At 41.6% G+C, this 25961-nt stretch overlaps 1 protein-coding gene and 1 long non-coding RNA gene across 3 annotated transcripts in view; one reads left to right on the top strand and one right to left on the bottom strand.

The window, feature by feature from the left end:
* adkb (adenosine kinase b) overlaps nucleotides 1-25961 on the top strand; it is a 436023-nt gene that overhangs the window by 237839 nt on the left and 172223 nt on the right. The window lies entirely within an intron of this gene.
* LOC117530680 lies at nucleotides 3838-23640 on the bottom strand. Its single transcript, XR_004566419.1, has 3 exons — nucleotides 23492-23640; nucleotides 22343-22345; nucleotides 3838-3852 (listed from the first exon to the last, which is right to left on the bottom strand). It is a non-coding gene; the product is annotated as an uncharacterized LOC117530680 (long non-coding RNA).

Below are 25961 nucleotides of genomic sequence, written 5' to 3' on the forward strand. Positions count from 1 at the left end.
TGAGAAAATGTAGAGAAAAAACGTGTTCAACACTTTAGAAGATGTATTTTCCATCTTAATCAAAGGTGAGCTCGTTCAGTGTTTCTGATTTATTAAGTATTTGTGTTGATTTTAATTTGTAACTTTCCAAATGTATAAGAACTTTTATCATGTTCACACATTTGAATTTCAAGGTGATTGTAATGGCAAAATCCCTTGATTTTTAGTGCTCAATTTAATACAATTTTTTGGAGAACGCAGGTGCTGAACATAAAAATGACAACTGTGCTGCGTGGGAATTAGCACTGACACTTCCTCTGTACAGTCAGACCCTTTAAATTCGTCACATCTTCTTGAATGCTTCTGATTTTTGCCTCATTTTTGTTGTCAGGTCTTTTTGAGTTCAAGTCTTTACCTTCCTCCAGTGGTTTTAGTCTATGTTTCAGCGTTTCCCATAATGCCCCTGCCGGCCGCTTGCACTTCCCAGAATGCACCGCTGTGTCAGCACAGCTCCGCTGTCTCACAGCGCATGTAAACAATGGCAAAGCAAGTAGGTGGATGCCGTTGATTTAGCGAGTTCATGGGCGATTTTGATGATTAAACGCTCTCCCAAGTTGAGAGGGTTATCTGGAGGAAGTGTAGAACCTGTGATGGACTTCAGCTATGCCCTGATGTTTGATTGTCCAGACTTCACAAGATGCGTTTACACTGTGAGTGCTGAACTCCTGACACTGGAACGCTGGTGAAACCGACCTCTCGCATGAGTCACGGACCACCAGACGGCACAAGATTCACAACTGCGAAACACCAAATTTTTTCTGTTTATTTTTTCTTCAGTGTTTCATTCACAAAGTAGTAGTCCTGTATAGGCCCTTACCTCACTAAATAAAATAAAATAATAAATTGATTATATTTTTATAACATTATAATTAGCCTTACCTTAGCCTTGCTGTTCTCTTCATTGCTGTTGTGGCTCTCACACAAAGTGCAAACAAGACTCTCAAGTTCTGACTCTCATGCAGATTATTCTCTCTTTAGTTGAGTATGGCTTTTCAGTTTGAGAGCATGATTTATCAATGTCACTCTTCTCTAAGTGCCAGCATGCCCTCTTCTTTCAGATCTTCTGCTTGTTTTATGGTAGTTAGCATCTAGCTTGATGATGCGTTACTGACACATACTTGTCTTGTGGATCAGACTGTACATCTTTCATAGCCCCTTCACACATAGTGCGAATTTGGTTGAATTATGGTGAAACAGCAGGAAACAGTTCAAATTAGCACATCATGAAACATCGTGCCAGCAGGCAGGCGTGCAGGATCTCTGTGCAACAGTTCATGCAAGCGAGAGTGTCTTTTGAGCAGGAACACAGTGCGAGCTGCTGCAGCTGCTCGCACTGTGGGACGTGTTGCTGATGTGGAGGAAAATAAAATAAAAACCAGCTGTATAATTAGTGAATATCACTGGGTTGATTAAAAATTATACATAAAAGGGGACACAATACAGAACCCCATGGTTAAATAACCCTGGTTATATATTTAAAAAAATGCCACTCTCTGGATTTGAACCCACACTCTGTGATTACCAGACAGAAACTTTACCACTGCACCACAATCATTCTCATAACAGGAGCGTGAAACAACGTTTGGTACAGTGTATTCCTGGTGATGTGTGACTGAAAGTGGCATATTTTGTCATACCATTGGCCTGTCATATGGTCCTGTGGCACGCCGCTCACTGTCCTTTCAGACAGACGTGATGTTCAGATCACCTGCTGCGTGTCCGCATGAACTGGCATTCCGGTCCAGCTGGAACAGTCTGTCAAAGTGCGTGCTCTCCAGCCTGTCGCTGAAGCAATATATGTTTTTATGTATTTCGATGTAAGGACAGCAAGCATAGACATGCGCATGTCCATCAAAACACAGTGCGTGTTCTGCAACTCTGATGTCCAGGACCAGAGTTGTCAACAGCTGCCACGCCCCCGTCCGTTCAGCGCACAGACCAAGGTGTCACTCTGTGATCAAATGACAGGCACCTCGCCTCTGGGTGGTCAGGGTGAGGACACACATGCGCACATGTTGTGGGGGGAGCCAACACTCTGGCACGTCACATGTGCACTCGGCAACTCCACAGTCGTTGGGCACTTAGAGAAATTTTCACATCCAGCTCGACAGTAATTGTCTGCTGACTGTTTTCATGACGACATTATGAATGACCACACATTTTCTAAGTGCCGAATGTGACCGGTGTTGGATGTTCTTGTGTTTCAGCTGGAATTTGGCCGACACCTGCCGTGCACACTCTGTCTTTCAGCCGTTGGTGTGCACAAATAATTGTAGCAGCAGGTGTTTGAGGCGTTCAAGGCAGCTACGAATTTAGATGTTTTGCATACGATTCCTGCTTCATGCGCACTTCAACCATATTCACACTATGTGTGAAGTGGCCCTCAGATCAACAGACAGAAGCGGTTTTTCTCACATAGTTTTTTTCCATCTGTCATCTCGAGCTGTTTGGTAATGATGCAATATTTTTGACATATGTCTCAGGATCAGAGAATAAAATTCCAAAAGGAAAAGGAAAAAAAATAAGATTTATAGTCTGGTAAAAGAGTGTGTGTGTGTGTGTGTGTGTGTGTGTGTGTGTGTGTGTGTGTGTGTGTGTGTGTGTGTGTGTGTGTGTGTGTGTGTGACCAAGAATTTGTCATGTTACCACCTGAGTCCACCTGAGTTGCTGTGGTCTTTGACACTTGTGGTGCAGTTTGTTTCACTGCTTCGGCACAATATGCTCTCAGCTCATATTTAACTTGCTGAACCTCTGCTGCTTTTTTGCTGACCTCACACCTTCTGTAGGCCCCACCGAGGCTTCTGCCACTGTTCAGCTCTTCACCTCTGTTCCTTCCTCACATTGTCTGCGTTCACGCTGACCTCCACACCTCCAGCACCTCTGTCTGCTCCTGCACATAGCAGCCACATGAGCAAACTGCTGACATTTGTAACAGCGTAGCGGAGGTTGGACACACGTGCTGACCCCAAAACAATGAAGAATTCCTCTGGTAGCTCTTCTCCTTCAAAGGTTATCACCAAGTGACTGTAAACTCTCTGCTCGGCTGCATTCCTTTAACAGTAAGTCGTCTCACATCTACGACCCATAATCTGGACAGCAGTAGGTGCAAGCGACACTTCTGAGATAACTTCCCGAACCGTCCTTTTTTTTGTGTGTGAAGATTTTTCCTCTTCAAGTACTTCAGATCACTGTTTTGTCAGTTTAACTGGGTTGATTCACTGAAACGTGTCCGACCCTTTAAAATTCAGCAGTAATTTGGGCCCTATTTTGACAGCAGGTGCCAAAACAAGCTGTGCAGATGGTCCATATGCAGTATGCCGACACACAGTCACAAAAAAAACCCACCAAAATATGTGCAATAAAAAGATATAAGCAGCAGTGACATCAACGTAATACATTGAATCTGTCTTGAGGTTTTCTGACTAAATGTTATTAATAACTTTGAATTTTTTAGTTTTCCGAAGAACTGAGAAAATGTGGAGAAAAAAAAGTGTTCAACACTTTAGAAGATGTATTTTCCATCTTCATCAAAGGTGAGCTCGTTCAGTATTTCTGATTTATTAAGTATTTGTGTTGATTTCAATTTGTAACTTTCTAAATATATAAGAACTTTAATCATGTTCACACATTTGAATTTCAAGGTGATTGTAATGGCAAAATCCCTTGATTTTCAGGGCTCAATTTAATAATTTTTTTTTTTGGAGAAAGCAGGTGCTGAACATAAAAATGACAACTGTGCTGCATGGAAATTAGCACTGACACTTGCTCTGTATGATCAGACCCTTTAAATTCATCACAGCTGCTTGAATGCTTCTGATTTTTGTCTCATTTTCGTTGTCCTTTGAGGTCAAGTCTTTACCTTACGCCAGTGGTATTATTCAGTGTTTCAGCGTTTCCCGTAATGCCCCTGGCAGTCGCCTGCGCTTCCCAGAATGCACTGCAGTGCGAGCACAGTTCCCTCTCCCAAGTTGAGAGGGAGCCATAGACTGCCAGACAATGCAACATTCACAACTGCGAAACACCAAATTTTTTATTTATTTTTCTTCAGTGTTTCATTTACAAAGTATTAGTCCTGTATAGGTCCTAAGGCCTATACAGGACTTTCAGGTGCTTATCCCTCCGTAGTGTGAATCAGATGATAGTCTACCTCTCGCGTGAGTCACAAATCGCCAGACAGCGCAAGATTCACAACTGCTAAACACCAATTTTTTTTTTTTCTTCTTCAGTGTTTCATTCACAAAGTAATAGGGCCTATACAGGGCTTTCAGGTGCTTATCCCTGGATTCCATAGTGTGAGTCAGATGATCGTCTACCACCCCGCTGGACAGGATACCAGTCTGATGCAGGTCACTTTCCCAACCAGGGTTGGTACTAGCTGGAATGGGGCAGTGCAGTTGAAGTGTCTTTTCCTTGGACACACACTGGTAACATGACTGGGAATTGAACCCAGGTCAAGATCAAAGTTAGCTCCCGTACATATGATCAGAATGAACACAGTCGCCTATGAGATCTCAGGGTTGTTTCCCAGATGGTCACGTTTTCACCTCTGCTGCCCTCCTTGCTGTCTTTTTCCTGTCTTTTGAAACTCTGAAGCATTATGTCTTAAAGTTTGGCTGGGGAGCACTGCAGTTTATGAAAAATGCATCCTTCTCTGACTCGGCGCCTCTGATACTCTTGTCATAGCGTATCCATGTCATGTCAGTGTGGCTATTAATTATGCAGCAGGCACACTTGAGTAGATAATATTGATGCCACTCAACTGGACTTCCTATGTCTGGTGCTCACGTTGTTGGAAAAAAAAGTAACTCTTAATCAAGTACGTTGAGAATCTTTATTGTTGAACCCTGTGAGTAAATATTTCTAACCCCCCCATGGGGCGGGGCTGAATCTCATTCTGGTCTCGCCCTGTCCAGTCACTGTGACTTTTTCCCATTCAGCTCATGACTTTGACCTCAGCCATCTCACGTCTCTTTTAAAGTGGCTTGACAGTAGCACACTGTTGTTGTCTTGCTAACAGCACCCAGTTGCGCCTTACGAAGGTGTCCCAAATTGCAAAGGTAATTTATTTCTTCTCCGTGCAGAATTATGCAGGAATAAGAGGTCGTATCGTAATGTGAAATCGCTCGGCAGCTGCGTGCACGCCCGGTCCTGTTCAGGATTGGTGTTTGTGTTTATGAGTCCTCTCTGTGCTGTAATCTGTTGGAACTGCAATGGCGGCACTTGAATATATTCCCTCGCCAAATAAATATTGGTTGGGAAACGAGCTTTAGATTGGTTCTCTGCAAATGTAGCCGTTTCCCTGCGGCCCCTCTCCCTTCTTCTCGAACAAGTGATCTCAGGATTCAAACCACTCCAAACACTTCAGAGATATTAATCTGCTTTCAATCTTTGTAAATTGTTTCCTATTTAAATTTAAAGTGTTGAAAAGACTTATTTGATTTTTATTGTTAAATCGAACACTAAAGTGTTCTTTTGTTTTTCTTTCTATCGAGAACCAAACCGATTTTCTTGTTGCTTTTGTAAATGTAGATTGAAGTCTAGTTATGGTGAAGTACCTATTTTCTGTGGTGTATCCAAAAGTTACAGCTAATTTATTGCTGGTAAAATTGCTTATTTTTGGGGATTCCATTGTAAACTTTGCTCCGTGCATGCATCAGTTTGGTAACCAGTGCACAGTCGGAAGTTTTCTTTGGAACTTTTTTAAACTCCCAAATATGATCACCATTTTGCTAAGTGCTTCCTGTGTCAGAAAGAGGTTCTAAACCTGTGTCAGATACCTAATAACGTTGCAGATTATTTATTTTAAATGAGTCGATGTTAGAGTTACAATAAGGGTGTCGGCGAGGTTGAATATATTTTGGAATTTGAACAATACTTACAATACAGGGACTCTTGCACAGTAGCACAATTCTGATATGGTTCAGATCCCATTCAAGAAACATACAGATTCCCAAAATGCACGGAACACATGCACAATGTTCCAAGTTAATGCTGCAATTGATGAAACCTGGGAATTTGGATTTAATAATGCTATGACAAAACAGTCTACTCAGTGACTTATTTGAGCAAACCAAGTGTAAATATTGTAACGTACAGACAGACAGTCGGTGTTATCTGGCAGATATCCAGCAAAATGTTTGTGTGAAATATATTCAGATTTTATAGTACTTTTGTAGTTCTTCCCAAGACAATCTCTGGTGGCCTGTCTACTAGTTGTATCAATTGTTGTCTTTCTGTTTCCATTTTCCATCTTTTCTAACACAACTGAAGGGCTGTTGTCTTTTTTTTCCAACTTTGTAAATCTTACACAAGAATAATTAGCATAGCAGTGTTGGGAGAGTGCAGTTTGCAACCTCACTGCCAGAAGACACTAAATCCTACACACTGAAGCTTTAAAGAGGAACTATGCAAAAATTTTTACCTAAATTTTACAGTTTCAAAGTAATTATCGCTAAATGACTTGTTTTGGGGAGAATGGGGCTCTCTTTCTCCCACCAAGCATCTTGAAATGAAAACCATCCTTGCAACTTTAGGGAGGCCGACCCAGTGTCCTTGTAACGAGGTCGCACAAGAAGCACAAAGTACTTTACGGTACTTCAATGCATACACGCCTTCCCTATCGAGGCACCGGCGAGTTAGCAGCTGTTTATCGTCATGGCAGAGCTGCTGAAATGCAGACGTGGCATTCTTGCTGCTGCACTTGTAAGTATATTGATAAACTTTGTTCCCTATGTGTTTTTGTGTGTTGTTGCTTTTCTGATGGTTCTACAGATTGCGTTTGCCAGCTCTGTTGAAATGACACATGTGGTCCCGAGCTGTAGGGGGAGCGCCGTAGAGAAGAATATCACCAAAGAAAAATTACAAAATGGGGAAAAACTGGTCAGAGTTGCATAGTTCCTCTTTAAATGATCTGATATTGGTTTCATGTTCAAGGCAGATGTACCACAAAAATATGATTTAACAAAAGCAAAATGATTAGCTTCCTCTGTTGTTGGCTATTTAATGACATCTTTTCATTTTTGCATGATTAAACGAGGCTGACTGATGATATAACACCACACAGACGAGCTCTTTTCTACCATCTGATGTGGTTAAACCAGCTTTTCCCTTCTCAGTGATGACTGAGCATGTAACCAGTCTGTCCGTTAGAAAAGAGCTGCAGACTTCAGAAAGACATGCTGCTCAGGATCACCAGCTGCCATTTAGGAAGACAGTTGAGCAACGTGCTGGGCGGATGGTTGCATGTGGTTGACACATTTGCATCTTCAAAGATGTAGGCAGACAAACTCTAGGCGCGCAAGAGCATCTGGGCAGCACGTGGAAAACCCCAAGTTCTTCCTCTGAAGAGGGTTCCTTCCCCTCAGGGAGACTGTGCGAAGATCTCCTTTATCTGTCAGGCATCTCTTCCACAGCCCGCCGTAAACAAGCTGCTCACGCTGGTTGCACAGGAAACAGTTTGTCGTATAGCGTGCGCCTGCCTGCCCGCCCGCCGCCGTCTGGCCCGCACCAAGCTGAAAGAAGAAGATGCCGTGGGAAACTACAAATCAGGAGCCATTATGCCGCAGCAGATATGACAGGAACAGTGATGCACATTATTTGAGCTGCACGACTCATTCACTCAGTGTCTCTTCCAGTGAGGAGGAACAATGCAAACGGCGGCTGCATTGTGCTGCTGCGCGGGTGACTATTCTCTGAATTGGGGGTAAATTACAAAAGAGGCCCCGTGTAAATTAGACATGATGGCTTCATAATACGTCTGAAGTGTCTGCTTCTGCAGGAAGCCCATCCTGAGGCTACGCTGTCAGAGCCGCTGCTGCCAAAACCGCTGCCGCCATATCAACGGCTGCAATCACGCCGGCATGACCAAACACACCCACGATCAATGCTGGATCAGAGCAGTGCTCAAGTTTAAACAAAATTAATCTGTTGTGCAACGTCTTGTCGGAGTTGCCAAGGGTTGCGAGGCAAATAAGTAACCGCAGCTCCATAAACAAGCACACTCAAGTGTGGCCTGATACGGCCTCATGGGTAACGCACTAAGGACTGATGACACGAAAACCGCTCACAGTTTAAAACGTACAATCGGAATTTATTTCACAGAGAAATTACCAAATCGCACCAAAGTTTATGTGGATGTCAGGTGCGGTCCACTGGTCTCTGACCAGCTGTGAGCAGAATATGAGTCACTCGGCTCATTTCAAAAGCAGAACATGATGGAAGCGCGAGCCACATATCTTAGATCAGAAATCTATCATCAGATTCACATTTTACTCAGAATCTACGCCTTGAAGACGCCTTGAAATTTGCATAATAATGCCTCACTTACTCAGACTGTACCTTAGAGGGGTCACGTTTTGACAGGACTGACAGCTGGCGCCCCAGATAATTTTGTCGTCGTCTCCACATTGAGTGAGATTTTGGAATACTTTACAGTCCTACCACTTTTCATTTCTTAATTTGCAGTACTTTCAGTATTAGAGGTAGATGATTTCTGACATCACTACTTTGACCCGCCATCTGACATCAAACAAGGCTTAATGCTGGGGATGTAAACAGACCCACTTGATCGAGGATATTATCTGCTTTTTTTGTCTGTTTGATAAGCAATTTTCTGTAAAATAATTTTCTAACAGAGAAAGTGTTGGGAATATAATGAAGTCTGTTTGGCTGTTCTGGAACATTCATTTATTCATTTTCTATACTCGCTTACTACAGTCAAGGGTCACGGCCATTGCTGGAGCCCGGCCTAGCAGACAAAGGACGAGAGGCAGGGGACACCCTGGACAGGGTTACATATAGACAGATAAACATACACAGATTCGCGCGGATCAATTTTTCAAGTTTTCAATTCACCTAACTTCAATGTCTTAGGAAGTGGGAGGAAGCTGGAGCACCCAGAGGAAATCCACGTGGACAAATATCTATGCTACTGATCACCTGTCAGAGGTGAACCAGTCACAAATGTCTGAGATCTCACACAAATATATAAAACACCTAAATTGATCCTTGTCATTTGATTGGCAGTTTGTATGTCAGGTGATATCAATCATTCTTCCCATTTGCCACTTTGTTCCATTTACTGTGCAGTTTTTGTTCCATATGTTTTGTACCATTGCACACCGTGACCCCGCCCCACGCTAGCAGCAACGTCGTTTTGCTTAAAAACAAACATGGCGGGGTTTGTTTTGGTGACAGACAATGATTTGAACAAGCTTATGGATGCTGCTCATTCTTCAAACACAAAAAACAACAACAACAACAAAAAAATAAATCCAGTACACCGTATGTTGCCTAGAGGCATTTGCAGTATTCACTGGGACATCTCGAGCTGAAGTACAAACAATGTCGGATGAAGGCCTCGACAAATTTCTGTTGTGATTTTTCGCTGGACTGAGGAAAGTCTATACACACACAATTTTGGATTGGATTGTTTTTGAACTGTCTGTTTTTGCAAGTTGATTTAAAACAATTTTGGACTGGATTGGACTGCTGTTTAAAGTTTGCGTTGGACTGTTTGGAACTTCTTGACCTGAAAGAGCTAGTGACGCACACCAAAATGTAAGTCCCTTTACTCTTTTTCATAAGGTAATAAAATATCAAATGGCAGGGATCTGTTTTAGGCGTCATATAAAACAAAGAATTGTTTTTTGTCATTCGTGCAATGGAATAAAATATTTCATGAGGTGAAAGATGGAATGTTGAATGGAACATGCTGTTGGCCGGAGTGAATTGCTGGGTCCCACTGCCCTCCTGTTCCTGCTCTGAGACACCTTGTTAATTTTAAGTAAAATACCAATAACACAATGCAGATCTATTTAGGTGTCATATAAAACAAATAATGAACGAATATTAATAAATAATGAACAAATATTTTAATTTGTTGAAACATGGGATATACCATTCAACTAGGCTGACACCTTGTTGAACAGAAGCTTCCGTCTTTCAACCTTTCTTATAATGATTCATGTCACCATTAATGAGCGAAGCTCCTCACCATCTCACTATATCATTTAGGTCCTTTACTGGCTGACCTCAAGAGCTGTCAAGGTGCACACCACCTGTCAGGTTAGCGTTTCCGGTTTCAATGTTGACTGTCCACTAAATTTGTGCGAGATCTCCTCTGTTGTCACTCCAGGAAGATGATTTCAACATTTTGCATTTCCGGTTTCAATGTCGACTCAACTCAACGTTTAGCATTTCCGGTTTCAGCATCACTCTACCATACAGTGAGCTAATATGAGCTTTGCTCATATTATATACTATAATATATATTATATTCACACACTCACACACGACATGCTCCTTATTTTTAATTAATAGCTGCCTGACTACTCTGTTCTCTATGACATCACACAGCAATGAGTTTTTATTATGCACACGCCGTAGCTCCGTAATCAAGGGAATATTGTACCTCAAACTTTCCAGCTGGCTCTGACAGCACATCACAGCTTCACACATCTTGACAGAGGAGACATTTGTAAATTATTCATGTTTTCCCCTCACACTGTCACCTATCATTGTACTCGCACTTCTACTCATTGCATTTGAAATGCAAGAGTAGTCGTCCTGTAGCGTGGCAAGTTATGTTTCTGCCTCTCATTTCAATATTAAAAGTGAAAGGTCGGGAATGATGTACTCAGTCGTGCCGCCGACTTACACACTGGAAGTTCAGGATGGTCTCTTTTTTCTTTTTTTTTAACGCCCTCCCCGCCTGTTGAGCAAACTGATAATGAATCGATCTGTGTGAAACATTTATAGGCGGCCCCCTGCATGAGGCCAATTAGAGCATCCTTGGTGGCCCCTACTGTCTGAGGCGGAAAAGCTTTGTCATATCAATATTCCTCTGTTGGTCTCCAGCTGAGGCGGGTCCGGCTGCTCTTTCCTCCTGCGCTCATTTGCATTCACCAGCATGCACGCGTGAGATGTCACGCTAGCTGCCTTTCCTCCATGTTCCCAAACTGAGTGTTACTTCCCTCTCTGTCTCTCCGTAAAAAAAAAAAAAAAAAGTTTCTTGATTTTTGGCATGCTGGAGAAGGGTCCTCTGAGGATTACATTGGCTAAGCCCTTATCACTCCAGGAAATTCACTGCCTGCTTAAAAAAGTGGTAGGAGTAGAAAATCAAGGGGAAGTGTTATTCTTTTTAAGTTTCTCCCTATTCCCATGGAAAGTTATTACAGGTCTGAAGAAAAAGTCCTTATTTTTTTGGCACTCAAGTTTTTCTCCTAACTGCATTCCATTTTTCCCACTTTTTTTTTTTTAATTCCGAGTAGCTGGTGGAATTTTAGAAGTGGAAAATGTGAAGGCAGGTGTTTGGGAGAGGGGGTTCGGGAGGTTGCGCTCACTGGGAAGCGATGTTAAACATCCAGGGGAAATGTTTGTTATTCTAATGGGATACCACCATGGTAACAGACTGAGAGACTCCCAGGGCTTTGTGTGGAGTATATACACACTTTCATCAATCTCGCCTAATTTCTTTGGGGATTAGCAAATATAATCAGTCTTTTCTTCAAGTCATCACCTGCCTATCGACATGAATATTAAGGAGAGATTTAGCAGAACACAGTCCTGTTGGATGTGGAGAAGGTCCACATATAGACCATTAATATCAATGACAAGCCTGGTCTTTAAATGGACTGAAAAGTCATTAGTGTTAATTTTGTGGTGGATAATACCGCATTTTGCACAGACATACTCTTTGTTTAATCCGTGCAATTAAGACCAAAAGTGCTTTTGTGCATATTCCATCTCTGCCTTCAACTTGCACATGTCATGTTGAGCTAATCAATGATGTTAGCTTGAGATTTAATAGCTTCATGTGGGTTTTAAAGGCACTGGAGTGAAATCGTTTACAGGGCTGCGGTAGGAAAAGGAGAAGCTGATTGATGAGGAGACTCTGGGCACGAGTGTGATTGCCGGTTTCCAGCCGAGGCAGTTGTTGTTTTCAAGGTTTTAAACCAGAAACATTTGAGATACAAGTAATTGTTTGGAACAGGAATAAAAACAACAGCAAACCAGTAATGTTATTTGTCTTTAAATGTTCCAGAACAGAAACGTTATTCTTTTATGACAAATTAAAATGTTTTCTGCTTGCAATCATTTGTTGCTGAGTTCACGTCCTGTCTTCAGTTTCAATTCAAATCAAATCAAAGTTATTTATTTATATAGTGCCAAATCACAACAAGTTACCACAAGGCATTTTACAAGGGTTGGTTTGACCTTACACACCCCCTGAGTGAGCACGTAGGCAACAGAAGGAAGGAAAAACTCCTTCAGACAGTTTTATGGAAAAAAAAAAACTGCAGCCCAGGGCAGTCGAATCTCTTAGTCTATTAAACGTACTTAATCGACTACAGTTACCAACATTAAACGTCTAATCTCCGTTTCAACTCAACAGCTAAACTTGTAGATTAGCCGTCTTAACGTTACTCTGCAGTTTTCACAGGCATAGCAAGAAACGCCTCCAATGTGTGCAAGTTTTGTTTACTTCCCGTGTCACAGACTGAACGGTCCACTCCTAAAAATTGGTCCCCTCCTGCCTCCACTGCGCATGCATCACTTCAGAGCTCAGCAGCTTGTCTGAGACAGTGTCTCTTCACCCAAAGCGATCAAATGGAATAATGGGATTATTAACCATCAGATGACAAAGGTAAAACCTCTTAAGTCAGTCAGTTTTAAGTAGAAATGAGGCCGTTTTAATCAGAAACGAGGCAACACTTGGTGACGCTTTGAAATGACTTGACGTGCAGTGAGCGCACCAGCTAGCAGCTCGTGTAGCTGTGGTGCTCTGATAGCTTCCTCCGTCTTTTATGATGATATAATGCTGAATTCATGTGGAAATGATTGTTGTACAAAAACTTCAGGTATCTGTTGCTGAGACAGATGATAACTGGCGTGCAGTTTCCAGCAGAAATGAGTGATAATCAATGACCCACAGCTAATGACACATGCGCAGTGTGAAGGCAGGGCAGAGCGATTTTTTTTTTTTAGGGGGGACCATTCGGTCGGTGACACCGGGTTATTCCCTGTCATGAACTACGGTTTGGTTTGGTTTGGTTAACTGGCTTTCTTAACATTTACGGACACATATGAAGTGCAGAACAACATGCTTAGCTTTTAGCCTAGCAGTTCTTCTTCTACATACTACAGCGCTTCCATCAAACTTTTCTCTACACACAACGCTGCTCAGCGTAACAGCGGCACCTGGTGGCTAATGTGAGACTGTCACAAATACATCACATGAGTCGTCTGCTGCAACCATGGCCAAAAGCGGAGGAAACTCTCCTTTTGGGGGAATACTAGTGACGTGGGGGTGCTCTTGAGTGTTCAATCAAGTGTTGTGTGTACATGATAGCCGCCATTTTTGAGGTAAGACACTGACGTTTCATCATGTAAAATAAGATCAGCCTCTTCTGTACCAGGCTAAAAACTTCAGTTGGGTAACGCAAAACTTTAGCTGACTAAGCGCTTTGTGTAGCAATAAACGTCAAAAAAATTAGTCAACTTAGTGACTAACTAAGACTAAACAAGATTAGACTGCTTTATGAAACCGGGCTCAGACTGAGAGGGATGACCAACTGCTTTGGCAATACCAACAATAACGAAGAGCAAATAAACAAAGTATAACAAAGTACTGTCAAACATGCAGAGCAGAGATGATAGAACCAACTGTGACCCACTGAAATGTGACCCGCTGAACATCATTCATGCCTCTGAAGTGTAGCAAGAAATTTACCAGCAGCAGGTGATTCAAGTCATATATGTTGCGTTCTCCCTGTTTCCGAGCAGAGGAGGTAAATATGTTGCTTTGTACCTTTTATAAATGTTGGTCATAGACATCAGGTTCATCAGTGTTTGATGGACAGGCAAATGACAGATAATGCTGGAAATAGTTAGCTACCTCCAGTTACACAGCAAAGCCTAGCCTGTTAACATCAAGTATGCTGTCGAATTAGCAGTAGGCTACAGAATATAGCCTGTATCAGTGGACATTTCTGTAATTTGTCAAAGATGTGTGTTGTGATGTCACACAGTTTTGGCTCAGTGGTCAGCATTGTTTAACTACCATTGGTACTGTATCTGGACCCACAGGTCTGGTCAGGCCCAGGGCTTGTGCATTGCTGTTGTGAGGCAGCAGAAAACAATTGCCTCAGAAATTGCCAAGAACCTGGTTTAAAGTGGTGCGCAGCAGTTTTCTGCTGTTTATGACTTGATATTCAGATACACCGTACATAGGTGACTTCATAATACGCGTGCACTCTGCTTTTACATACATGAAATGCACATTAGCGCTCATATTCCCCCTCTTCACTCATCAAACTAAGACAAAACTGCAATGCAAACAAATTTTAAAAGCAAATGTAACTTGAATAAACTAAACATAAAATTTTAATAACCTTGGCTCGATAGCATAGACTTGCACTGTTCATCTTCCCTGGTTTCTTAGGCAGGTACCACCAAGATGTGATGTTACATGGAGATGGAGGAGGAGTTTCTAGAATGACGTGCTCAAATGCTTCACCCCAGGGAGCTTTGGTAGCTGCACCCATAAATGAGCTGCCATGCATTTTCACGATTGCACGCAGGTGACTTTCCCTGCCAGAAAATCTCTCAATTCAGTATCTGCCTTTTAAATGCAGCAGTGTGCCAAGGTCAAGCATGCCCCACGACAGAGGGCAGTCTGATTGGTGTAATTCATGTTACAGCAAAAATGCACTTGTGATTAATTAAGCTCCCCTTTGCTCCCTGTGGATTACTTTGTGCTCAGATTGTTTGCCATGTTAACACCTGAAGTGGGGTTGGAGACGCTACAGATGCACTTGCACAATGTGCTTTTGGTCATGCGCTATACTGTACATGGTACAGATAGGGCCCTCTGCCTTTAATAGACTCTACTTAATCTTAAGCTCCCCCTCAGTTTTGTAGTTTTTTTCCTCTCCGTCTACAGATTCTTTAATTGGCTTGTATGAATTGTGTTTGCCACATGGATGTCGGCAGTGCACAGAATGCATTTCTTCCTGGCCGTGACCAGCTAACAGCGCATTAAACTTGTGCGTGTGGTGATGGAGAGCTTTCACACATGGCACTGCTGCGCCGTGGGAGTATAGTCTGACCTAAAGCTAAGCCCCCAGCCGGAACAGCCTTCCATCAAACTCACAACACTGCTCTCTTATCTGCTGGCATTTCTGTCTGATTCAAACAGCTCAGATGTGATATAGTTGACTACATGTCATATCTGGCATTGTAGTACGCTCAATCTGCTCCCCCCTCTGTGAAATATAATGCTTTTGACTTCGCAGCTTTCTGTCTCGGCTATTTTTTCCACTGTAACAGAGACAGAGACCGGTGTGTTTGCTCGTCTTGGCTAAAGGCCAAAGGCTCTTTCTGATATAATCCCCACCATCGATCAGACTTTGTTTACTCTAACATGGTTCCTCTCCCCTCCAGCAATTAGAAGGCAACCTTCCACCTCCTGCTTCTCAGACCAGCTTTATACGTTTATTTTCCCCTTAAGTGGTCATTTTTCATGTTGCAGCTGTGCTCTGTGAGTGGGCGTTTGTTAACCAATGGATACTCCTCAACTCGACTGACATATTGAATGTTAATTTTAAAGTTTGAGTTCATATTTCTTTCCTTTGAAGAATTTTTCAAATCACTGCTAACATCATTGGCACAAGAGATGATATATATGTATGTGTGTGTATAATGGCGGTCAAAATAATGTGACACGTCCGAGTTTTTTTTTTCTTTCCATTTCCAAAGGTCTTATGTGCAGCATGTTGCAGCCATTTCTATAAAAACAGATTTGATTACAGATGCTGCACATCTTACAGGGCATCCATCATCTTAAATATTGAGCATATTTAATGAGTTAACAGTTTACTTCTTACTTCTTTGGTGAGTAAAGCCAACATGGCTCAGTACATAACAGCTGAACTGTAGTTCACTTTGTGTTTTTGTGCTTTGTGCAAAATAATTTTTACTGAATATTACTGTCTGTCATTGATGAATTAAAAAGAAATTAAGTTTTATTTAAAAAATAATAATAAAAAAAAAACCTAAAAAGCACCTTGGTAGAAGTCAACTGTTATGATTATTTATTAGAAAGTGGAAGAAACACAAGATGACTGTCAGTCTCCCTCGGTCTGGGATACCATGCAAGATCTCACTTTGTGGGGTAAGGATGATTCTGAGAAAGCTCAGCCCCACACAGGAGGACCTGGTCAATGACCTGAAGAAAGCTGGGACCACAGTCACAAAGATTACATGATGCTGTCATGGTTTAAAATCCTGCAGGGCAGCAAGGTCCCCCTGCTCAAGCCAGCACATGTCCAGGCCTGTTTGAAGTTCACCAGTGACCATCTGGATGATCCAGAGGAGGCATGGGAGAAGGTCATGTGGTCAGATGAGACCAGAATAGAGCTTTTTGGAATCAACTCCACTTACCTTGTTTAGAGGATGAGAACAATCCCAACCGTGAAGCATGGGGGTGGAAACATCATACTCTGGGGGTGCTCTTCTGCAAAGGGGACAGGACGACTGCACCGTATTGAAGGGAGGATGGATGGGGTCATGTATTGCGAGATTTTGGCAAAGAACCTCCTTCCCTCAGTAAGAGTATTGAAGATGGGTCATGGCTGGGTCTTCCAGCATGACAATGACCCCAAACACACAGCCAGGGCAATGAAGGAAGGGCTCCGTAAGAAGCATTTCAAGGTCCTGGAAGTGGCCTGGCCAGTCTCCAGACATGAACTCAATAGAAAATCTTTGGAGGGAGCTGAAACTCCAAACCTGAAAGATCTAGAGAAGATCTGTATGGAGGAGTGGATGAAAATCCCTGCTGCAGTGTGTGCAAACCTGGTGAAAAACTACAGGAAATGTTTGACCTCTGTAATTGCAAACAAAGGCTATTGTACCAAATATTAATATTGATTTTCACAGGTGTTCAAATACTTATTTGCAGCAGTAACATACAAATAAATTGCTAAAAAAAAATCATATATTATGATTTCCGGATTATTTTTTTTTTTTTTTTTGATTATGTCTCTCACAGTGGACGTGCACCTAAGATAAAAATTTCAGATCCCTCCATGATTTCTGAAATTTTTATCTTAGGTGCATGTCCACTGTGAGAGACATAATCAAAAAAAAAAAAAAAATCCAGAAATCACAATGCATAATTTTTTAATTTATTTGTATGTTACTGCTGCAAATAACTATTTGAACACCTGTGAAAATCAATGTTAATATTTGGTACAGTAGCCTTTGTTTGCAATTACAGAGGTCAAACGTTTCCTGTACGAGGTCTGTTTAGAAAAGTATCAGACCTTTTTATTTTTTTCAAAAACTATATGGATTTGAATCACGTGCGATTACATCAGACAAGCTTGAACCCTCGTGGGCATGTGAGAGTTTTTTCATGCCTGTCAGTTACGTCATTCGCCTGTGGGCAGGCTTTGAGTGAGGAGTGGTCGACCCCTCCCGTCGGAATCTCTTTGTCTGAGAACTTCCTGAGAGATTGACGCGTTGCTTGATCAAAATTTTTTCAAAAACTGTGAGGCACATCGAATTGGACACCATTTGAGAAATTCAGCTGGTTTTCTGTGAAAATTTTAATGGCTGATGAGAGATTGACTGTTGCTGTCGCTTTAAGGACGGCCCACGGAGCAGGACGTCGCGACGCGCTCTGAGCCACCGCTGTCTACCTGTTTCGAGCTGAAAGCTTCCAAATTTACACGTCTTTCATTAATAAAATCTCCTTTAACAGTGGAATGTCCGGATAAACTGCTGATCCCGACCTCTTCTGAAAGTTCTCTGTTCTCTCACGACGTCCTGGGTCAACAGAGGCTTAAATTTGGAAGCTTTCAGCTCAAAACAGGCAGACAGCGGCGGCTCAGGGCGCGTCGCGATGTCCCGCTCCGTGGGCAGTCCTTAAAGAGACAGCAATAGTCCATAATCTCTCATCAGCCGTTAAAATTTTAACAGAAAACCAGCTGAATTTCTCGAATGGTGTCCACTTCGATGTGCCTCACAGTTTTTGAAAAAATTTTGATCAAGCAAAGTGCCAGTCTCTCAGGAAGTTGTCAGACAGAGAGATTCCGACGGGAGGGGTAGACCACTCCTCACTCAAAGCCAGCCCACAGGCGAATGACGTAACCGACAGGCGTGAAAAAACTCACGCATGCACACAAGGGTTCAAGGTTGGCTGATGTAATCGTACATTAGTTTTATCACAGACCTCGTAGTTTTTCACCAGGTTTTCACACACTGCAGCAGGGATTTTGGTCCACTCCTCCATACAGATCTTCTCTAAGATCTTTCAGGTTTGGAGTTTCAGCTCCCTCCAAAGATTTTCTATTGAGTTCAGGTCTGGAGACTGGCCAGGCCACTCCAGGACCTTGAAATGCTCCTTACAGAGCCCCCTCCCTTAGTTGCCCTGGCTGTGTTTGGGGTCATTGTCATGCTGGAAGACCCAGCCATGACCCACCTTCTCCCATGTCTCCTCTGGATCATCCAGATGGTCACTGGTGAACTTCAAACGGGCCTGGACATGTGCTGGCTTGAGCAGGGAGACCTTGCTGCCCTGCAGAGTTTTAAACCATGACAGCATCATGTGTTACTAATGTATTCTTTGTGACTGTGGTCCCAGCTCTCTTCAGGCCATTGACCAGGTCCTCCTGTGTAGTTCTGAGCTTTCTCAGAATCATCCTTACCCCACAAAGTGAGATCTTGCATGGAATCCCAGACCAAGGGAGATTGACATTCATCTTGTGTTTCTTCCACTTTCTAATAAATAATCATAACAGTTGTTGTCTTCTACCAAGCTGCTTGCCTGTTGTCCTGTAGTCCATCCCAGCCTTTTGCAGGTCTACAGTTTTGTCCCTGGTGTCCTTAGACAGCCTTTGGGCTTGGCTATGGTGGACAGGTTGGAGTGTGATTGATTGTGTGAACAGGTGTCTTTTATACAGGTAACAAGTTCAAACAGGTGCAATTAATACAGGTAAAGAGTGCAGAATGGGCTTCTTAAAGAAAAAATGAACAGGTCTGTGTGAGCCAGAATTCTTGCTGGTTGGTAGGTGTTCAGCAGTAACATACAAATAAATTATTAAACAATCATACATTGTCATTTCCGGATTTTTTTTTTTTTTAGATTGTCTCTCACAGTGGACATGCACCTAAGATGAAAATTTCAGACCCCTCCATATATATATATATATATATATATATATATATATATATATATATATATATATATATATATATATGGGAATGAATGAATTTAATAACAATAACAAAAAACTCATAAAGAGGACAATTTAACAGTGAACCTGTGTGGCCGAAAGAGTGTGGGCAGAAGCAAAAGCTTATAAACTCCCACCCTTTTTGCCATAAAAGTTAAAATGTACGCACATAATCACAACAGCAAATGCCAAGTGCAAACAGTATAAATTAATCAGTGTAGAAAAAATTTCCAAACAAAACCAGACAATCCATAGTGCACAATCCCCAAAACTAACAGGTCAAGAAACCTAGTTCATAAGATTATAACAAGTAATTTTATGGTTCTTGTAGAGCCTTTTAAAGCCAACTAAGGTACCAGATAATGTGATGTTATCAGGCAATTATTCCAGATGTTAAGAGACAGTTTCTTTAAGGATCAGGTGGGCTGTGATTCAAGCCGACTCTGATTTCATTGAAACATGGTTCAGAGATGGAACCTACCAAGAAACAAACTTTCCCAAAATTCATCAAAGTTCAAGTCAAAAATAATGGTCTAGTGATTAAGACTTTGTGCTTGAGACCAGAAGATCCTCGATTCAAATCCCAGCCTGACTGGAAAATCACTAAGGCCCCTTGGGCAAGGTCTTTAATCCCCTATTGCTCCCGGTGTGTAGTGAGCCCCTTGTATGGCAGCACCCTGACATCGGGGTGAATGTGAGGCATTATTGTAAAGCGCTTTGAGCGTCTGATGCAGATGGAAAAGCGCTATATAAATGCAGCCCATTTACCATTTATATAATAGTTGGCAGAATTTTGATTGCACAGAGGGTTATGGGCCTTTAAATACAGCCAGTTTCGCAAAATGACCAGACTTTGAGCACCCCCTATATTCAGCGCCATCGATCCCCCAACCAAATATGTATATAATATGAAAGAGTTTGCCTTCCTATGTCATTTGATAGTTAAACTAGCTTGGGGACTTGATGGCGCTGAATGTTACACCACTTGAAAGATGGGAATTTAATGAAATCTCAGTTTTTGCGTATTTTTTGCCTTGAACTTTAATGACTCCTGGCAAGGTCACCATTTGGTATTTGGTTGAGAAATTTTGAGAAAGTTAGCTTCTTGGTAGGTTCCATCTCTGAGCCAAGTTTCGTTGAAATTCGAGTCGGCTTGAATCACACCCTAATGTAAAACTGCCTGAACTTTAAAATATTGGCTCTTAATACTTAGTTTGAGTCTTTGACTTCTCAAATACTAATGTTCCTCTCAAACTGGACTCCCTTATTTTAAACAGATCCTGGACATGTTGAGGAAAAGTTTGTTTTCAACTTTATACATGATTTGTATTGTGATATAATCAACCAAGTCCCAGAATTTTAAAATATGTAATCAGACAAATAATGGGTTTGTTGGTTCATGGTAGGGTTTATTACTCATAATTCTTATAGCTTTCTTTTGTAGTAAAAATATTAGTTTTGTATGTGTTTCCCCAAACCTCAATACAATAGGTCACATATGGAACAAGTAATGAATGATATAAAATAGTTGATGAATGTTGCGAGAGGATGTCTTGTGCTTTATACAGAATTGCATTGGTTTTAGACATTTTAGATTTAACATAATTACACACACACACACACACGCCTATAGCATCTTGTACAAGTTCATTGGTCGGTACAGGTCTTCAGAAATGGATTGATTACTTTTAAACATTCCTGTTTCTGTTTTCGGGTTCAGTGTGAAAGCTGAAACATGCGTAATTTCTTTTTTTTTTTTAATTGATTTAGTCTAAAAGTTTAATTTGTGCTTGTTCACAATTCTAACAGTTAAATTTATGATTTCATTAAATCAGTTAAAATGATCTATCATGGTTTTAATATCGTTATCAGCTGACAAAAATGAAGCCTTGTATTATTGTGTATAAGAAATGCTTCCAAGGGGTGAGCATGACAGAGAATGTGTGAACCATTGGCCACACCTCAGAGTGAAATTACAAGAGTCTAAAATATCTTTATGAAATGAATGTGCGTCTGTCGCCATCAGAGACACTGCTGCCAGTAAAAACAAGGCTTGCAGTCAGAATTATGAAAGGAAATAACATCGGCATCCTGACGCCTTGGAACTGTTTTAATTGAACACTTTACACGTTTCGTCACCCTGCTACTTGTGCTTTTGGCAGACTCCCTGATGCCTACCAGAACCATCTGAATTTTGGGAGTTTCAGGTTTTGTTTGATGCTTGCGAAATATTCATTTTCTGTTAGATAACATCTATTTCAGGCTGATATGTCATTTTCCAAGTGGGAGAGATTCTTAGTACACACCATTTTTAAAGACAAAGTGTCTGTTAAAGTTCAGCCGGAATCAATAACTCTACATTAACTCAGATAGTTTAAGAACACGAACAGCGGCGACTTTTAATTGTTGTTGTGCATTTCCTTTTAAAAGCTGAAAGCTGCTCAGCGTCTTTCAGTCACTGCCATTTATTTTTTCTTTGATCGCTAAGAGTTTGAAGTCCTGCAGAGGCATTTCCATCAGCTGTGATTAGCGGCGCACAGGTAGGATTGTGCCTCTTCTCTCAAAAAGGAATTATAAAGGCGGTTTTATCATAAAATAGCACATCCTCTTCAAGATGGGTATATACTGAAGGTACCGCCCTGCCCTCACGTCTGTCCATCTTGTAAACATAATTCAGGTCAAGTTTGGGAGCATGTGGTGTTGCTGGGCCTCATCACACCCACCACACCTCACTCGGGGGAGGAGGAGTAACAAGAAGACAGAGGTCAGGAATGAGAGGAACAGTAGTAGCCAGTAAACCAGTATGGATCAGTATGTCTGGTATTTATATTGTATATTTATATTTGCAAACTGTTTTTCTTTTCACTTTTACTTTTGATACTGTGTGTGCTTCTTACCCTGTGTGCTGCTATACAATGCTACTGGAACCTCAGTTTCCCTAAGGGAGTCTTCCCAAGGGATCAATAAAGTACTATCTAATCTAATTGAACCATGAAACCGCTCCATGTTCTGAATGGCAACCACCTGGACACACAACTGATCCCTCCACTCCTGTTAAAAGTAACCATCTATCTGTCACAGCCAGGTGACAGATGGGCATCACCTCGGCCTTTTCCATTTGATGGGTTCCTCAACACAGAGGCATGTGTGTGAAGGATCAGTTATAGAGAAACACACTACATGTGCTAAATGTTGTAGCCGAGTTAACTCACAGCGCAAGTGATGTTTCTCATCTGGGCATCCTGAAGGCTCCACTTGTTTGACATGAAGTCATTCAAGCCGGCTCTGGTGGCCTTCTAGCAGTGTGAGTTAATGGCCCCATTTACATGTCCATGATAATTCAACAACTGGAAGTAATCTAATAACAGTAATAATCTGATTGGACGTGTTTACGTGCACTTCACAAACCTGGTTTACATGATATCAGCCCATTTCTCAAATTTCTTTTGAAATGGAGAAAGGACCAAGAGCTGCATTCAGCAGAATGATTTTCCTAGTTTCAAGACACATGCGCGCTGGAGGGAGGCGGATTTGAGTGGGATTCGCCGAGGTATGAATGCAAATGTGGATAGACTTGCTGGGGATCATAATGTTGTACTTCCTCAGTACGTTTGTGCGCTGACGGCATTTTCTCACTGTGGCTGCAACAGTGAGGAGGGGAAATGACCTTTTTCTTCTGCGGTGCCTTTTCGCCAACTCTGACATCCTGATAAAAACGCACACAGCCGCGTTGTCTTTTTCTTCAGTCTGGTCTTGGTGAAATGAACGGCAGCTGCATGTTGCTGCATCAGTCCTGTCGTCTCTTGCCTCATGCTGAATTCACACCCCGTGTTGGAGCTTTGGCCAATCAGAAGCCCAGTTTGAAGCATCGGACAGCCACATGTTATGAATGTATGAGTATCGTAAAAGTAAAATATAATGGACGGACGGTCAGCCTGTCTGTCAGTCCGTCTGACTTTGCAACACCCTATGGCTATATTTTGTACAGGACAAAACTGTAAATAAATGTACAACCACCAGGAAAGCTCTCCATCTGTCTGCTCAAAGCTTTGAGCATGTACAAAGGTTTACAACTAACTTGGCGTACATCAGCTGCCAAGAAACGCATTTAACAAATTAGAAAAAGGACTTGTACAGAACAAAAACAGACATGAACGGATATCAAAATTTTGTATACCTTACTCATACGTTTCCTCAATCACTGTGATGTAGACGTTAAAGAAACAAATGATTTTGAAGTATAAATTGTAATCTTTGAAGTTGTTTCCTGTTTGTTTATTTTCAAAATCATTTATGATTCTTTTGCAGGAAAATTATTTCTTCCATGCAGTAGTTGATTTTTCATGGCATCACAATACTCATTTCAAAAAAACGCTACAATTCGATACAGGACCCACTACACAATTATCACAATCTACGATGAATCGTTACACCCCTCCCTTATAACTACACCCCTCTCTACTGTCATGCACAATAGTGCCACTCCCAGGACGATGCACTTTTGGTTTCAGTGTCTTACTTCAAGAATTGTTTGAAACTCAGTCATGAGTAGCCAGGATTTGACCCTTTGACCCTCAGGCCAAGCTACCAGCTGAGCTGTGAGCCGAGTGATCATTATTTGAAAATTAAAGGCTAATTAAAACTGCACTTTGTTTATTACGGCAGATAAGACCAACTTCAGAATGCTATGAAGGTGTTTGAAGATGTCCTGATTCCGTTCCATTATGTGGAACCACTGCAAAGTGTAACGATATGGCTTACAGGCTGTGCTTCATCTTCTCACCAGGTTTATGGAAAAGTAATTTAGTTTTTCATCATGTTGTAACAAACACAAAGCTAGAAAAAACCTAATTGTTTCAACTAATTAAGGGTTGGAAATAACATTAGTGTTTCCATGGTTTTTTTTATTTAGTCAGAAGTGTCAGAATGATTATTTGCACACTTTAAACAAAACTGACATTTACACTTTAAAGAGTATCATCATTTCACAATCTGAGCTCATTTTGAATTCTAATTTGATAATTAAGCAAGAAGCTTTTAATGGTTTTGTCTGAGGATTGTCATATTACAGATTTAGCTCATTATTCATGTTGTTGTTACTCTTTTTGTGTGTGTGTGTGTGTGTGTGTGTGTGTGTGTGTGAGAGAGAGAGAGAGAGACAGTGTTTATATATATATATATATATATATATATATATATATATATAAGAATTGGTGGTTAACCAATATGGGTTTTCCAGTGGTGCCAATTTTTAGAAAACCATACCATGGTACCCATCTGCCTGTAAATTGAGATAAGGGGGAGTCCTAGCGTTGTTTCACAGAAGTCACTGTGGAAGCGTCTCTACAACCAATGTGACAGATGTCGCAATTAAAACAAAGAAAGGAAAAAAAAGCTTAAAGAAAGAAAAAATACATAACCAAAGCTGATTATGTATAGGGCAGCTAACTCCCCTCCGATTAATCGGTCTGACACACACACACACACACACACACACACTTGATTCTGTCAATTTGTTGTTTGTTCATTGACATTTATATGTTAAAACTGAATATGACAGAGGAAAAAAGAAACTAGTTAAATTCACCATGCCTATTGACCTAAATGCTGTCGGCTGAAGCCAGATCTTGGCAAATCAACCCTTGTTACATCAGAAAATACTCCCCCCCCTCCCCGCCAAAAACAAAAACAGTTCTGATAGTCCTTCAAGTTTAGATTAGATACAGATTTGTTTTTCGAGACACGTTCTCATGTTGTACCGTTGCTGAGCTGACCCAGTCAGAAGTTATTATTACAGTTAATTTAAGCGGGTCCATGTCCTTGGCTCTAAGCAGCAGGCAACGAGCTCCTGCATCCACTTTGACAGCCTTCGTGCAATATTGTGGAAGGGCGCTCCTTTAGCTTCTCATGCTGCTTAAAAGCAATATGGCAAATGGATAGTATTTGCAGGAAGAGCGCAGATCTCACCCTCCCTCTCACTTTTCCCCCCTCTCTCCCCTTCTCGTGCCAGTACCTCAAACATTTCAAGGAGGGAGAAATATGTATCAAATTAACTCTTAGCGGCGGGGCCTCTGAGCTCCCTGCCCTTGTCTTTTCAGCAATCAGAGCTTTGTTATTTTAGTCTTTCAACCAAAACCAAACTGGATTCAATGGCTTCAGCAATTACCTGTAATTTTCCAACCTGGTGCCTTAGCTGTGACCAAAGCGGCTGCAGAACAGTGAACGACTGTCTCCTCTGTTCCTCGTTTTTTAGCGTTGGAGTTAAGTGCACTAATTCATTTTCATCCACAGAATGGCAACATTTGGAAATGTTCACTTGCCTGCAACAGCGTCTGTGCAGACTCGGTTTCTGTCTGCGCACGACCTCTGTGCTTCCTAAGCCGCTGAAACTGGAAACCTCTGCTTTATTCATCTGACCCATATATTAATACGCCCTTTCAAGCCAGTTCAGAGCTGACGAGTCCGACGCGCCAACATCTGCTTTTGCATCTTTGTGTTTTGCAGACTTTTATTCTCCCCACCCATCAGCCCCCACAAAGTCCTTCCATTCCCTGTCCTGTACTTACACTCAGGCAAATAAGTACTTGGACAGTGACTCAGTTTTTGTAATTTAAAACAGACCAAATCTAGTTTCAAGTCTCCCATGTGCCTTCTGGCAGACTGTTGCTGAAAGCTGATGTCTTC

Source organism: Thalassophryne amazonica, chromosome 18 (genome assembly GCF_902500255.1).
Source record: "Thalassophryne amazonica chromosome 18, fThaAma1.1, whole genome shotgun sequence".
In the NCBI taxonomy this organism is placed as follows: Eukaryota; Metazoa; Chordata; class Actinopteri; order Batrachoidiformes; family Batrachoididae; genus Thalassophryne; species Thalassophryne amazonica.